The sequence below is a fragment of the Periplaneta americana genome, chromosome 3, assembly GCF_040183065.1.
Source record: "Periplaneta americana isolate PAMFEO1 chromosome 3, P.americana_PAMFEO1_priV1, whole genome shotgun sequence".
Classification (NCBI taxonomy): Eukaryota; Metazoa; Arthropoda; class Insecta; order Blattodea; family Blattidae; genus Periplaneta; species Periplaneta americana.
Genome location: NC_091119.1, coordinates 115,677,423 through 115,691,656, shown reverse-complemented (window position 1 = coordinate 115,691,656; position 14,234 = coordinate 115,677,423). Strand labels below are relative to the sequence as shown.

At 36.0% G+C, this 14,234-nt stretch overlaps 1 protein-coding gene across 2 annotated transcripts in view; it reads left to right on the top strand.

Annotated features, from left to right (window-relative positions):
- The first annotated feature begins 323 nt into the window (after nucleotides 1-323).
- Nucleotides 324-14,234, top strand: part of LOC138696406 (fatty acid synthase-like) — a 142,223-nt gene continuing 128,312 nt past the window's right edge. Inside the window, exon 1 of one of the 2 annotated variants that reach the window (XM_069821332.1) lies at nucleotides 324-370. The gene's annotated coding sequence lies outside the window, so the exon portion shown is untranslated. Of the gene's footprint in view, nucleotides 482-14,234 lie in introns of both variants that reach the window. The other variant, XM_069821334.1, reaches the window with a different exon arrangement.

Here is a 14,234-nt window from a genome sequence, read left to right as displayed (position 1 = left end):
CTGAAAATATCAACGTAAATGCAATAATAATGTTTATTCTATACTTCATAGTGCTGTGTGCATTTTGTATTAATTTATTTGTTTATTTTCTTTTTATTATTTTTGAGTAAGAGTATGTAAAGCTCTACCGTCGAAATTAGTTAGATCACGTCCGTGTAAATGCACTTTTTGTGACCTCGCAGTAGAATGTATGAAGAATACATCCGGGAAGGCACTTACACCATTGTTCCACTACATCCATAGTTCTTTTTCCGGAATGGACCACTTGACCCGTGAGAACCGATGCAAATAAAATAAGTAAGACGACAGCGCTCGCTTCTAGTGAAGTGGCTGAGTGACGGACTTGAAGACAGGACGAACAAGAGACAACGTAAGTTTGTTATGGCTGACTTGGAGTAAATGAGACAACGGATTACATCAATAAAAGTGAGCGATTACTCGCTAATAGCTACTTGTATTGGAAGGAAGCCTGCTCACTTGTGTGAGTAATAGCTCTGTTTTTGTTTCGTCGAACAGTTTTTTCCACACGCTCTGTCGTGATTGCTTACCAATATAGTTATTTAAGCATATAGAGTGGATAGTTGAGTGGTTTTCCGCCACGTGGCATTTGTCCTGTCCGCGAGTGTTTCAGGATAGGTGGCTATGTTATGATAATGGCCACCAGGCTAGAGTCCTATTGTGTCTGCCTTTCCTTACGTTTTGTTTCTGAGCCAAGATCAAGGATAAAATGGATCACTTAAAGTATTACATTTAACAAAGAGTATTTATATTAGTTATATGTGCAGTTCAAACGCTATTTCAAGGATGATTTCCGATGACGAAGTTTAAAAACTACACAGCTATTCATAGATTTCTTGAATCAAGAGTGTTCAAGACAAGAAGCTTAGAGATCAATGCAGAGTCCTTACCGAAAACTGTTTCGATTGATTTATATTGATTAATCTCAGAGAATTTTCCTAAAAAATTCCTTCGGTATTTTTCGGGATTTCTATTAGCCTTTTAGCATTTACAAAATGATGAAAGGTGAAATCTTGGAACATCTCATGGTGCAACACTACACTAAAATTACGTGGTGCAATACTAGTCTACAACCAGTCAATCCTCTTTTGTGGACGTTGATTTGTGGATAAATGTAAAAGTTAGAGTGTCCAGATTAAATCCTTGCACTAAGGAAGAAGCGAAGAACATTATCAATGAAAACAATGTCATCATTTGTCAAGACAACTGCAGCGACTGATGAGTAGACCCTGGTTTCTTAAAGGAGTACAGTGATACCAAAAATGTTTGAGAAAGTAAGGCTGGCTGCATCTCATTGGTTAATTTTAGTGATCTATAACATATTTTTTAAATTTATATTACCGTATATTAAATCGATATAACTTATCATTTGCTTCCAAGAGATAACGCATGACCTATACTCATAACGATACAGGTAGCTGTTAATGGAAACTAAGAACGATAACTGAACAGAGGGGTCAATAAACTATATGAATTCCGTCTGTAACTTACCAACATTAATTTATTAAGATACAGAATATTACCATACAATGTAGAGTAACGAACGTTTTTCGACTTGTAAAAGCCATCTTCAGGTCGAATAGAATCACTTAAAAAACATTAGTACGGCAGACTATAGTATTTTATATTATACATGTTGGTTATATGTGAGGCGCTCAGCGCACAAATGGCCCAACTCACAAAATAATATTTTCACTTTACCTCATTGTAGTAGTGTGCGAAATGCGATATACAAACGGAAATTGTGCTGAAATCTCATGGAAGAACTAGGAATGATAATTAGGTTGATTTACACTGAAGAGAACAGTATGAGTAACTCTTTGAAGCATACTCAGTATGCAAATTTTGTGGGTTGGGCCATTTGTGCGCTGAGCGCCTCATATGAGAGCTTGTTTTATTCATCCTAACAGCATGTATCATGAGCATCGTGATAGACATTATGTATACAGGGTGATTCACAAGGATTTACCGTCTCTTACGGATCTTATTTCCGAAGACATTCTGAGCAAAAAAATGGCATATAAACATTTGTCCTAATCTTAATATTTGAAGTGGTTTGTAAAATACCATTATTCTTGAGTTTTAAGGGTAAAAGAATATTACAGATAAAGAATGATCTATTCAGGAGTATCATTTATTTAACTGGCTAATATTCTGAAACTAGAAATGTGTTGTTAATTCCATAGTTGCTCCGTACAGATTTTTTTTTCGATTTTTAATTGTTACAAATCACGCCACTCTTGTAAATTCTTTAAGACTGTACATTAGGATGCGTAATTAAACTGTAAAGAATCAAGTTCCTAAAGTCGTATGATTTGTAACAATTTTTGTGATAAGTGCGTAAGAATGAAGTAATTCTTAGTTAAAAATTGAAAAATAAAATCTGTACAAAGCAATTAACAACATACTTTTAGCTTCAGAACACTAGCCAATTAAAGAAATGACACTTCTGAATAGTTCATTCTCTATTTGCAATACTTTTTACTCTTAAAACTGAAAATAGGTGTTTTACTAACAACTTCAAATTAGTGTAACTCTGAAAATATTGAGATTAGGACACATGTTTATATGACTTTTTTTTTTGCTCAGAATGTCTTCGGAAATAGTAAGCTTCGTAAGGGACTGTAAGTCCTCGTGAATTATTCTGTATATTGAAGTACTGAGAAAATTAAAAAAATTAATATTAAAATATCGAAACATTAAAATTATATTGGTGTTGCAGTTGAATATTTTAAATATACAATATGTGTGAATAGTTAAATAATGTTAAAATACAATTGGAAATAAAGATTAAAATCGACATGCGTTCTCTGATACATGGGTTGTAAATACAGTAGTGGCAACACTGCCGGGAATGAGTCATGCGCATTCGCATGCGATATGTGACAAATGGTGATCGTAGTTGAAGATATTGTAGTTGTATTGAAGGATAAAACCGGTTGTTATGACACGAATGTTTTATTGTGCGTGGTTAAATGTAGAGCACTATTTTTAACTGCTCTAAAGCATGTTTACTAAATTTGAGCAGCGATCGTGGATAAAAATCAAGGTAGTCCGTCCACGCCAATGTCATCAAGGATTTATTTGAAGCTTGTGGCAACGACACACTACCGTATCGGATGGTTGTAAGATGGGTCTGCATTTCGTATTGGTCGGAATGAGACGACACATGTGGCTCGCGCAGATCGCCCATCCATATTTTGTGATGAACAAATGGAGTTAGTGCGAGGTCTCCTTGCTGTTGACCATCGCTGGACTGTACGAGAATTATCCATCCAGGTTGGACTCAGTCATCAAACTGTGTGCACATCCTGAAGAAAAACCTCCATGTGAGAAAAATTGCAGCACACTGGATTCCTCATAACCTGTACGCAACAGCTCAACTTCACCTACAGAGATACCACAACGAAGGGTATGTATTCCTGCAACTTACTGTTGCTATTGACGAGCAAAGACGTTGACGAGACGTGGGCACGGACATACGAACCTGAACTAAAGCGTCAGTCTAATGAATGGCACCACAAAGGATCATCACGTCCAAAACAAAGTGCGATATGAACCCTCTAGGGTGAAAGTCATGCTGATAATGGCATACTACAGTGAAGGTGTTATCATTAGCCATGTCGTACCTCAAGATCAAAATGTCAATGCAGCGTAATACCAACATTTTCTCGAACGCAACCTGCTGTACGTCCAGCTATGCGGCGCAAACGTCCACATTTCCTGAGAGACAATTCATCTTTCATCTTGCATGATAATGCTCGTTGTCATGTCGCAGGAATAGTGGCTCAATTGCTGCAGAGATGGATTTTGGTAGTATTGCAACTTATTCCATATTCCCCTGATATGAGTCCTTGTGACTACGGTTTGTTTTCACGGTTGAAAGAACCGCTTAGAGGTTAGAGGTTGCCAGACATTGCATCAGTATTTCAGTCCATTAGAGAGATCAATGGAAACAACCTCGCTAACGGCATTTAACGGTTACCACGGATTTGGCAAACGATACAGAAACACTCTGGTGATTATATTATATTTTTCATGTAAGTTCGATAATATTATATTAGTACTGTCTATGTTACCTTTATTTACAACCCTCGTATTATAAGTTATGCTACATGATCACATAACCAAATCTATGTTTATATATTGAACTGAGGTTGTAGCACGAGCGTATAGTGACGTGAAAACTGTATAGGTCTAATCAAAATGTTGTGTTTAAGAATTAATTTTGACATAACGTTGGTTTAAATACTACATTGCTAAAATATTATTATGGAAAGGCCCCATTATTTAATTTAAAGCTTCCAAATATTAATAACTCTTTATATCGCTTAAGTCAGTCCCTCCTGGTAAAAGTCCGTTCTGCTATTGAAATCTACTCCATGTAAGGCATAGATTTTAATCTTTATTTCCAATTGTATTTTAACGTTATTTCACACATACTGCATATTTAAAATGTTTAACTGCAGCAACAATACTATTGTAATGTTTTGATACTTTAATATTAACTTAAGACAAGTTGAACCCCACAAGTGACACCAACAGAATATCACTCTTGAGGCAACTAGGCCAGGAGATAATGGAGTAGGGTTGTCAGTTCCTTTTCCCCTTATATATAGAGTGAAAGTGAAATAACCTTGCAAATTAAAAGGGACGATAGGGTACACGTAAATGAATAGGAGACATATAGTACGTTTTGTCATTAAATACACGGTTTATTAGAAAATTAAGTTTGAAGTTTCAGCAGTCCAGCAACATCGTCGCTGACACACACTACTCGTAATACATATGTAAGAGATCAACAAACTCGGGGTGTCTAGGTACGTGAGTTGTTCTCTACCAAGACGTTGTCAATTGCTTGCATCGTGCAATGCCTTGAATTTAGAGGTTTTTAAAATTAAATTTACACGAAAACCGTGCATGATATTGAAATACGCCAGATGGATAAATTATTCTTTATGAGATTTCCTATCGATATGGGCAAAAATCACGATCCTACTCGCAATAGTTACCAAATAAGATAGTTAAACATTTGGGAAAAAACTTTTTTTCTGAAAAAAAAAAAAAACTATGAACTTTCCACCAATATGGTATTATAGTTCTTTTGTTACATACAACATGAGCTATTCGCTCTGGAAATCTGAAAGGCTATTTCACTGCCACTCTGTAAAATGTCTATCACGATGCTCATGAGTCATGCTGTTAGGTTGCATAAAACAAGTTCTCATAGTTAATCAACATGTATAATGTAAAATACTATAGCCTGCCATACTAATGTGTTCTTAAGTGATTCTGTTCTGCTAAAGATGACTTTTACAAGTCAAAAACTTTCGTCACTCTAATGATAAAATTTTGTATCTTAATAAATTAATGTTGATAAATTACAGACGGAATTCAAATAGTTTATTCATGTTATTAATTTATCGGAATCTAAACGTCAATGAAGATGAACAAAGGGATGCCTCATAGTTAATATGAAAACGTACCTAGAATAGTGTTATTGGAATTTACAACACGGAATTTACAACTTGTGTTGCGCAAGCCCGTGGCCCTGGTGATCCAGAGGTTTTCTCCGGGTACTCCGATTTCGTTGACATCCTAACAGTTATCCATCATCATCATCATCATCATCATCTTCATCATCTTCATCATCATCATCATCATCCTTTACGAGATAGTCTCTGACGAACTAAGTGGTCTACGCTTCTCGGCACTGGCGCGAAGTTAAGGGCCCCGTCATTACATTCAAAAAAAGAAATTTATGAGCATATTTTTTTGTGTTCACCAATCATTCATCAACTACGTTTTAATTCCACGACAATGAAAAGCGTTTTAATTAGCCGATGTCATATTTTTATTTTGAAAATGACAACGAAATACATTAAAATTATATAAAAAGCGTTACCTATAGTTAGTTTAACATTTTTGCTACGTCTCACTAGCGTGCCAATTTCACTTCACACAGCGGAATTTAACTAGGTTGGCAATGTCGTGCTGTATAATCCGATCGCCGAGATTGTCAGCTACGAGACTTCGGTCGACTAGTTATGATGTCACCTTCACCAGATCCCGAGCAAATCTCCGCGAAGTTATACATTTATTCTTTATGGATAGCCATGGAACGTTATTCGGGATGAATAGCGGAGTTCATTAACATTTTAATGAATTAAATATGTTGTAGCTAATCTCATAGAATTTGTTGATATTTATAAGAAGAAATTGCAAAGACAAATTTCAATATGAACGCATGGTTATTACGGAAAACAGACCTAAATCAAGTAGAACATAGGAACATAATAACATTTACCTAGTTGCAATCGACGCTACTTGATTTATGAAATAAGTGAAATTAAAAAATGGTGAGATTAAAAAGGTAAGATCATTTTAAATTAAAGTAATGATGATAATTAACTGTGTTGAAACTTTACTGCACTAATTAAATAAAAAATCATGTAATAAAATAAATACATTTCAGGCCCGGCTGCTGTATAGATTCAAGAGTTTACACCGCCGCTCTTTGGGAGAGGCTCAGGATATAAGAGAATTTTTGAGCAATGGTGGATGGCAGATGTACACAATTTTCGACGTCACCTCAGGGACTATGACGGAGCCAATTAAGCTTGTAGTCAATCTTAAGACAAAGATCAGTATAATACAAGCAGTGCAGAAACAGTGTAAATTTGACTCCAAACTTTCAGATTCAGACATCAGCGTTATTAATCAAAATTGAAGATGCTAGACCAAGAATAAAGGAAAGTAAGGCTTTCATTAAAAAGTAAGGGAGAAATGGAGCGAGTGATTGTGAAGCAAATCCTATAGATTTAAAGCTAATGGTGTGATAAAAAGAGTTCGTAAGGTGTATATAGCCTAATTTATTGTAGTTATTGAATGGTGCAATAGCCAATGCTGTGAATTATTTATACAGAGTGACCCACATAAACAATTGCTATTTTAATCAGTTATAATTTCCTTGAGAAAGCTAGTGTGAATTAGATATTAGACATTATTACCGTACAGTGGCTCTGAGCGAATCGGTATAAGTAGTCACGGATGAAATAACTGTCTTATCGCATAGTGTTAAAAAGTGTACGTAGTGATAAGTTAGCAAATATCCAGTATTCTTTTGTGTAACGTGTATTTTATTAAATGTTACTGGATTACAAATTCCTTAGTTGAAAGGCGAAAGACATTTTGAAGAAAGTTTTGTGTGCATAATGCTCCAAGCAGGCCAACAATTCTGTCGTTAGTTACAAACCTGTAAACTACCGGATCTCTCCTCAGCGGTAATGGCAAACTTAGGGCTGTAATGCCTCAAAATCGTGTAGATGATTATCGATAACGTTTAATCCACTTACCATAGAAATCGTTGTGCCGATTAAAGCAGGAGAAAGTGACTCATATGGCAGAAAAAGGAAGCGTGCATACAGCAGTACAGAATACATGCAGTGCAAGAATTGAAGAAACCACACAAGGAAAAGAGAGTACGGCATCTTCTTACGCCGGGTTCATACATTCTCTCGGTAACATGGTTTTCGCATGAGGCATGGTTTCACCTGAAAAATTACTTCAACTCTCTAACAGGAGGTAAGCTTATTAGGCTGACGAACTTCCCCTATATTGTCCATCGAACACCATTACTTTCTGAAAGGTTTAGGATCTGCTGCACAGTGCCATAAGAATCATTGGTCCCATTTTCTTCGATTAGATAATAAACATTGAGGTTTACAGTCGCATCTTCACAGAATTCATAGAAGAATTTGGCATCGAGTTGACGAAGGGCTTTTTCCAACAAGATGGTACTAAAACAAAATACCCATGAAGCTCATAACCAGCTTCCACAGTGATTACAACATTTCAAGGAATCTGTGGCCCTCCAGATCACCGGACCTAACTTCTCTAGACGTTTTCTTTTGAAGTTACTAAAGGGCGGAGTATACATAAATCGTCAGCTTCGAGAAAATATTAGGACTCATGTTAACGACATTGACAACCGTACATTTCAGCGAATGTCACAGATGATGTTGCGATGGATAAAATTCTGCTTGGATGAAAGTGGAAAACACTTCCAACATTTATTGTGACATTGACGAAGATAAATATGATTCTTTCACAATTATTGTGTTGTTTAGAAGTGAATTCAAGTTTGCGGTTTCTTTTTCAGAAGTTATGACTTAACTGTTTAAAATGATAACGTTTCATATGGGTCACTTTATGTTATTTATTATTATTATTATTATTATTATTATTATTATTATTATTATTAATTTAAAGCGATTTGTGATGAGTTACGAACAGTTCATTTACACTATGATTAAAGTGCGTAGGCCTACTAACATAATAAGAATTGATCAATGTGTAGCAATAGCGGTACCTATAATACTTACAGTATTTTCGGAAGTTGACCGGGAATACACGGGCGCGCTGCGGCAGTAATGCAACAAGGGTCGAACAGAATTCGAGGCCTCGTTCGCTCGTTTGTACGCGATTTCAAGCACGCGCTGCGGCCAGAACGTGCACACCTCAAATGCCGCGCAGCGATCCGTTTCTTGTCGGTTTTACTCGCGAACACAAAGGGATTCGTTGCCGCAGTGTGGACGGGTTCGTTGCCGTTTGTCTCGTGAAGCGAGCACACCTCAAGCATGGAGTGGTCTGAAGTAGATTGGACCTCATAAATTATGTCCAGTCTCGTGGAAACCTGCCGATATTGACTATTATAATAAAAACAACGGAACGTGCCAGTGAATACGCAAGATGAGACAGGGCTCCAAAACGAGCGAAAAAGCAGGATGATATAGTACAGAATTACTGACAGACGCTGTTGGAATTATGCAAGCCGCAGCTGGGACGTTAACTTTTTTAATTAGTTATTTTACGACGTTCAATCAACTACTAGGTTAGGTTCTATTTAGCGTCGATGAAATTTGTGATACCGTAGCGAATTGGCAATTGACGAGATGAGGCCGAGGATTCGCCATAGATTACTTGACATTCCTCTTACGATTGAGGAAAACCTCAGAAAAACACAATTAGGTAATCAGCCCAAGCGGGAATCGAACCCATGCTCGAGCGCAATTCCGGATCAGCAGGCAAACGCGCTACCGCCTGAACCACGCTGACGGTTTCTGGGAGGTTAAAGATCACCGTTGAACAATGTGAAGTCAAATCATTTTGTACTTTCTTTTATCGAAAATAATAGCATATCATGCGACTACTAGGAAAGGAATTCAGCAAGCTATTTATGACATTCAGGTGAAAGCAAAACGAAACTTGTTTGAAATTTCAACTTACTATGGACAAGAACGTTTCCATTCATGTGCACCTTCATTTTATGTCTTATTCCCAAATGGATTACCCTAGACAACCTACTCAATCAATTACTCCCTCAACTTACTATGCTTCAGATCCCGAACCACCGCAACGTCCTCCGACTCAAGTCTTCTCAAGCCGACTTTAATGACAAAATCTCCAATCCCATTCTTACTACACTACACCCTGTCACTTTCGGATTTGAATCAAACTCTCTTGGCTCTCCCCAACATCATCCAGTCAAAACTCCGTCCCCAGAATGTTAATCACATAGGCTACTCCGATAGTCAAAACCAGCACGTTTAATGTCTTCTGTTTTTTCTTATTATTTTTAATGAATTGAATAACAATTTTTGTAGTATTTGTTGTATATATTTTGCATTCCTATGTTTTATTTTAAAATCATTTTCTTTGGCTGATTTAAAATACTCGTTTTGACTGTACACTTAAATTAAAAACATCATTTGGCAAAGTCGGCCTGAGTAGCATAGTTGGTATAGCGCTGACCTTCTATGCTCAAGGTTGCGGGTTCGAGCCCGGCCCAGGTCGATGACATTTAAGTGTGTTTAAATGCGACAGACTCATGTCAGTAGATTTACTGGCATGTAAAAGAACTCCTGCGGGACAGAATTCCGGCACACCGGCGATGCTGATATAACCTCTGCGTCGTTAAATAAACCATAATTTCTTTTTATTTGGCAATCAAATTTTGATTACTCGAAAAAGAAAATGTTTGTAGTTTCATTGTATGTGTTTCTTTATTACAATACGACTTCGAAATATTATTGATTTTTCTTTGTATGATATTTCGAATTTTTTAACTGTAATTCTCTCAATGTCTCATTATTTGTATTGCAATTAAAATATCCCCAGTAAAGAAGCACATTATGTTGGTACTATGATTTAACTCATCTTGGTATTTTTCTTTAATGCGCTGACAATTGCTGGGCAAACTTATGGAATTATTTCTCCGATAATCTGTTTTAAAATTCGCAAAAGGTATTGAAGGCTTGTAAACGAATCCCCTGTCACCAAGAATCGTAAAGTCAGTGCGAACCTAGAATATTGACATATACAGACAATCAATCAAAAATAATATTTTACATGCTTTGTTAATTACACAATAGCATTCTTCAAAGGATGAATTGAGTTTAGTACAATAAATAGGTCTACTGTCCTATCTTGACTTCAGATTGGTTCTCTCACGTTGGTGGCTGATTTTTTAATTTGGCCCAATTTTTATCAATAATTCTCCAGAATTGGTGGAAATCACCCGAGTAGTCCTAAGGTTTTTATACTGACCGTTTATTGAAAGTTTATTGCATTTAACAAATTACTCCCTAGCCGCTTCTTGTACAGCACCGCAAGTCTACATTTCCGTCTGTTGAAAATGTATCCTATTACTACCAAAGCGCAAATAGCAGTTAACAAAGCTTCCTCGTTTTCCATGGTCGTGCATCGTGCCAGATAGATTGTAGAAAGGTGTTCGAGGCTTGCGCGCTGCTCAGATGGTTCGTATCGTGCGCACCGCTTGTTCCAGAGTGCACAATTTCCTCCGCGCATTACATGTAATGCCGCGTTACTGCCGCAGCACGTCCTTGTATTCCCGGCCTAAGTTATTCTGGCAATTTGTCCCTCCTTTGTTGCCTCATCTAAAACTTACACATTTATCTTCTTCATTATCTTCATCTTTATTCACATTTAATGTTTTCAATGTTCTGTATAGACCCATATATGTTTGTTCTCTTAGTTCAGAAAGAGCTGCACGTTATGATGAGTAGGCTATTCTTCGTGCAGTATAGGAAACCATTGCTTTTCTCAAAGAAAGTACCTTTAAATTACAAATATTTCTTTCATTATTCGTTTACTGCACAATCTTTGTTCTGAGAATTCGTCACTCCGATAAGTGAAGCTACGCAGAAGCAGCTTGTCACCAAGAACAGCGTGTTTGCACTGAAAGTATTTGTATTAATAACTCCGTAATTGTAGCCTACGTATGTACGTAACCTACATCTAATTTTTCCATTTCTGTGACAGGCTGAACAATCAAGCCAAGATACATCGACTCTTTTTAATTTTTACTGAACATTGCATTATGCAGCTTTTATGCAAAGCCAAAAGAATATCTCACGAAACTACATGCTTCAATTATTATTTATCTGTGAGTGACAAAGAAGCTGAATAACTCTTAAGAAAAAACAACCGGAATGTGTCTATTTTTTTACCTTGTCTTTAAATTATTTGTAGCAAGGAACGATTACGGAAGGAGAATTTATGACTGCAGAAAATTGAAGTTTTCACAGAAAAGAAAAGTGTTTCATTTTGTTAAAGTGTTAAGGTATTAAAATCAATTATAAAATATAATTCGTGTACCGTATGTAGGCTATCTCTAACTCAGAAATGTTTTATCTAGAGAAATGTTGAATTAGAAGCATATTTGTGTAGATACGTATTTTTACAAAAATATTTCTTTTTTTTTTTTACTCTTAATTTCACACGTTATGGGTTACGTTAATTTTACAAATAACTTCACATAGATGTCTTATATACCTGAATTTTCTCATGAAGCTTTCGATTAAAGACATAATGGCGTCCTCGGTGATCTGGCGAATATCATACTGGTCGTTGAATCTGAATTCAAACCCGGCCGGGGACAATAGACTTTAAAGGACGATATAATCCTTAAGGTAGACCCACAATGCATCAGACAAATTGTTTGCGGCTACTCCAGACAAAATATTTGTTACTGTTTCAAATTTCTTCAATACACACTGCAGCAAACAAATCATTATCAACTAACAGTTGCTGTGAACCTTCAAGTTAAAATTGTAAATAGCCTGACGTTTTGCTGTTCACACAAGGAGCTTCTCAGCTTCACACTTCACCTAAAAATTAGTTTATATTACTTTAAATAAGAAAGCTTAATTCGTTACAGTACGTATCCGACAACAGTTGCTTTTGTTATCGGTACTATACGTTAATACAATAACAACTGTATTTTGTTAGTGTGTATATTGAAGAGTATATATTTTAAAGTCTGTAATTGTTATACTGTACCTAAAATAATAAATCAATTGTAAAATTTACGTAACTAGTAGTAACAATGTAAATATCGAATTGATATTTGATGATAAATTTATATAGAAAATCCAGTTTCCTCAACTCTGGATTCCTTGCTACGGAGCTGTTTCAAACACCTTCAATAAGCTTATACTACATTTTTACAAACAAATCACACAGTCGGCTGGGAAAATATTTCTTGATTATGACTGTTGCAAACAAGTAAGTAAACATGAAGCAACTCCCGTCTGTTTCTCTCTGCTTGAAACAAACAAAACTTTTCCTCTGCTTAGTGTGTTCGTGTGACAGGTTATAACCTGCTGGTCAAGGGCTAGTTGGTTGTAGCAAACCGTCTGATTGAGTTTGAATTAGCCTGAAACTGTTTTGTTTCACGCAGTATGGTTTAGTACTTAACTGGGCTTCCTGCGGGAGAGAAGTAAATCTGTGGGTTCTGTGTCGTACATTTAAACAATCATTACCCGATAGAGGGCCCCAGGCAAAATTCGTTGGCTCTTTCTTGACCACTTTGACTTTCGACATTGAATAACTTCCGATCAATTATCAGCACAAAACATACTTTACATTGCAGGCTTTCATGGCACGAAGCAGTACTCCTGCGGGGACAATACGGAATAATCAGAAGTCAGTGGACAAATACCCAGTCCCATGAAATGATGATAAATCTCCGCCTAGGGAATGGCGCCGGGGACCGCTAAGTTGGGAAGCGTGTACTGTATTCACGCAGCCAAATTGGAGGACTAATCTATACCCACTGATATGAAGAAAGCTTGACGAATAGTTTAGGAAAAATATTGCGACCAATCATTTTCGATATCAGTGACGCTGAAATAGGGTGACCAGACGTTTTCTTTTGTCCGGACATGTCCTCCTTTTTAGGCCTTTGTCTGGGGTCGTAACTTGTATGACTTATATTTTGAAATTATATGATTTGAAGCGTTTTTCAAGTAATTTTTCTGTAGGTAGCAGCAGGATCGACAGAATATACTCTTTGCCAACGATCATAACTCTCTTTGCGTACAAAGTAATATTAAATTTACATTTTGTGCGGTCTTTTTATGTATTTTGATAATAATTATAGTTTCCTTGGTTTTCATATGTAGTTAACTGTGAAATCATTTTATATTATTAAGTTTTATCATAAATATTCTGTAATAAAATAGATATTGACATAATTTTAAGTATAATATAGGCCTAAGCCTAAATCTAAATAGGGTAGATATTTTCTGCCCTCTTTAATAATTATAGTTCCCTTGACTTTAATATGTAACTAACTGTAAAAGCATTATTATTAAGTTTTATTATAATTATTTTTTTAATATTAATATACCTTTAAGTATGATATAAGCCTAAATCTGTAGATACTGTAAATATTTTGTGAGAAAATAGATATTGACGTAATTTATAGTATAATATAGGCCTAAGCCTAAATCTAAGTAGGCCTACATATTTTCTCTCCTTTTTTCGAACAATGTCCTTTTTTTCGAACAATATCCTTCTTTTTTAAACTTTGTGCCCTCTTTTCCATCGATGTGAATCTGGTCACCCTACACTGAAAGATGTAGGTAGACCTTATTTCCGTAAAAATCTCTAGGTCTGTAGTTTGTAGCATCACACTAGTTTCTCTTTGTACGCTCTACAAGAGAAAGTAAAAATATAAATAAAAGAACATAAACAGATTTCTAGTAAACAGTAGCACTATGATCTTATGTTGAGGACCTTCATACAATGAACTGTTAGCGCTAAGAACAGATTTTGTGTAAAATTCCATTCAACTTTCATCCGAAGACCTCAAGCACAAAGAGACGAACGCAGGAAAATTTGGAATTGAA